Raw genomic sequence first — 3,079 nt, 5'->3', positions numbered from 1 at the left:
CTTAGCAGTAGCGTGGGCCTATGTCCCGACGCTACTACTGTTGCCAGCCCCTATGGCACGGTGTGGACCACTTGGTAGTAGCGTCGGTAGTGCCGGTGTGGTGGGCCCGCGCTACTGCTAATGTCCATCTGCAGCGTTGGGTTTCAACTCGCGCTACAGTAGCGCAGCACATTTACCCCACACCACTGCTACGTGTCTATCTACAGGGTTTTTCCTTATTAGTGATGTCTATGTTTGACAAAGTTCATAGGATAAACTATCAACATCTAAAATAAATACAAAGAAAAAAATAAAAATACACTTCATGATGAAATATAGTGATACTAAGCATGTGTTGTGGATGTTGATATTTCTTTCCTCTAAATTTGGTCAGGCATAAACATGTTTGACTTTCATAGAACTAAATATGCACCGCGTTCTGAAACAGAGGGAGTGGCAGTACGTACTAGTGATTTTCCATTGTCCATTTTTAGTCGGTGCGGCGGTGTGTGCCATTATTCTGACTGTTGGTTGTTGTGGCGGTCTCTCCCTGCGGTTCCACGTAAATGGCAGTCGGCCCCAGGAAGAGGAAGCTGCTGCTGTGGCTGTGGCGCTGATTTCCATGGGAGTTTGGCAGTGGAGGACAGTGGTGCGTGGAAAGCCACAGGCAGTAGGAACCCAGGCCGTTCATACTGACTGGAGCACACCTCTCCAAATGGCAGGCAGAGCAGTATATGAAAAAGAATCACCGATAGAAACATCGGCCACTTCTGAGAAACATTATCACCGGCGTGTGCGGGAGAGAGTGGACGTCTTTTGACGGCGTCTATATACGTCGAGACCTCTCTCTCTGACTCTGTTTGCCTGCCGTGGGCTCCTTGGAGGTACGTGTGCATGGATTTGTGGCGTTGCTCCGTTCGAATCTCCTGACTGTTAACGGTGACTGGTCTAGAGCCAAAATATGTATGTATAGCATGGTGAAAAAGATATATACAGTAGAAAATTCAGTAGTGGAAGGGAGCTCCGACAGGTAGCTGATTGCACCGGGATCTCCTTCAGTGCTGGACGGGGAATCTTGTGGCAGCGATTCCTTGATGCGGTCAATGCTGCAGCGATGGTCCGCATCCATAGCCCAGAGTACTCCTTTTTTTACTGGTTCTGCGCTGCTTACTTATTAGAATCCGTGGACGTAAAAAAAGGAATCTATTTGTATTTCTCTCCTTGGCGATGAGATGTGATCATCGTCTTCTCACCGTCTCTTCGTGAGGTGCGGCCTCGCCTCCAAAAGAATTCTACTACTACTACATTTTTCTTCTTGGTTGGTTAGGCCGTGTGGATAAGGAGGAGGGAGGGGAGAAAGCGAGAGGCGCATGGCTAGGCTAGCTTTTAGAGGGTTCGGTGGCGCGCCACTTTCCCCGCAATAAACATGGCGGAAATTCCCCATTGGTGTGGATATTACTTTTTTTTTGAGGGAATGGTGTGGATATTACTAGTTGCTTAAAGAGCGTAACGGCGAGTTGTTGCGCTGGTTGGTTGGCTGGGCTCGCTCCCATGGGCATGGCCTCCACGGCTCCACCTGATCCACACATCCGGTGCTTCTACGGGCTCCATTCTTCTCAGGCAGGGCCTTCTTCCCATGCACAGCGTCCCCATTGCATATTTCCACGCGCCACCGACACTCCCTCCTCTCTGCTCCAAAGTCTAAATAAAGCCTACTCAGCGCTCACTCACTCTTCTGTTCCAAGGCTGATCACTGCGCTGATATGATTAATTAACAATGCCGTCCCATGTCAGAGCCGGTTTGGATGGATTTGTAGTATTCTCTTTGACTAGATTTTTGCATCTAGTAGTTCTTTTCTCAACGGAAGGTCATTTTCAGGATCAGTTCGGCCATTTTTGGTTCAGAGTTGAATTAAGTATGGGTGCTCTTAGAGAAATACCCCTTGTGGAGACTGGCAATCCCCTTTGAGCTTTCCCTGTTCGATGCAGTCGTTTGATGTTGCGGTGCTGCTACCAACGACTACAGTAGATAGATGGCGATTGTTGTATCAAGACTGAAGTGTTTTGGTAGAAAAGTATGCATGTATTTGATTTTCCTTTTTATTCGAGAAGTACGACACCATGTAACATGTGGTACCAACCCCTCTGGAGGTATACGTAGGATCTGTAGGGTTGGGTGTTTAGGTGGGGCTAATTAAATTAGGAACAAATCTTTGACCTGGATACGTCCGTGTATGGTTGTTGCCTAGGGCTAAACAGTGGGAGAACATATCCGTTCCCATCCTGCATATATCCCTTCCTCCAAAAACGTCAAACCTATCAAAAGAATCTTCTTTCGAGGGTTAACACCGTCTATCGTTATTTAAAAGGTGACTGATAGGAGCCAGCACACCGACCGAAACTTCGGCCCGTCACCGTGCAACCGTTCGATCGGAGGCCCCCGCATGGTTGGATCTCCCCTGCTCCTTCCTCCTCTCGCATCTCACCCAGCACCCCATGCCCCGCTCCCCTCCCTGCATCTCGCGCACGACGCCGCCTGCTGCTAACCCCGTGGATTTTCTTTTAGAAAAGGAGGATGACCCCCGGCCTCTGCATCTAGGTGATGCATACGGCCACTTTATTAGTTATTCTCATAAGACCTTACAAAGTAATACAACAGTAAGACTAAAGCCGTCGTCTAAGCATCTCTATCCAGCTCATGTAGGGGCGCAGATAGCCTGGGCCTAATACCAAACAGACATCGCAGCCAAACCTAACATCTAAGACCTGAGAACCCATCCAGGACGCCTGTCGGGCATGGGTCTCACCGGTCCGGCGTGCACTCAGATGCCGCCGCCGCCAACTGCCACCGCTCCATCTTCAGAACTGTACTGATGCATCAACCTTGCTCGGTCTAGCTATCGTCGACGCCGCCACGACGCCAAACGACACCTCCTCCATGCGCGCAAACAGCCGAGCACGTCGCGGTCGCCACTGATACACCACAGCGCCATGCTGCCAGGTATCACCAGCCGACACAACTTGAAGTCCTTGGAAGATCTGTCGTGCGTAGCACCTGCCGACCAGGCATGACAAAGCATAGCACCTGTCGGTCAGGCAT

This window comes from Triticum dicoccoides, chromosome 3B (assembly GCF_002162155.2).
Source record: "Triticum dicoccoides isolate Atlit2015 ecotype Zavitan chromosome 3B, WEW_v2.0, whole genome shotgun sequence".
In the NCBI taxonomy this organism is placed as follows: domain Eukaryota; kingdom Viridiplantae; phylum Streptophyta; class Magnoliopsida; order Poales; family Poaceae; genus Triticum; species Triticum dicoccoides.
This window is presented reverse-complemented; position numbering follows the sequence as displayed.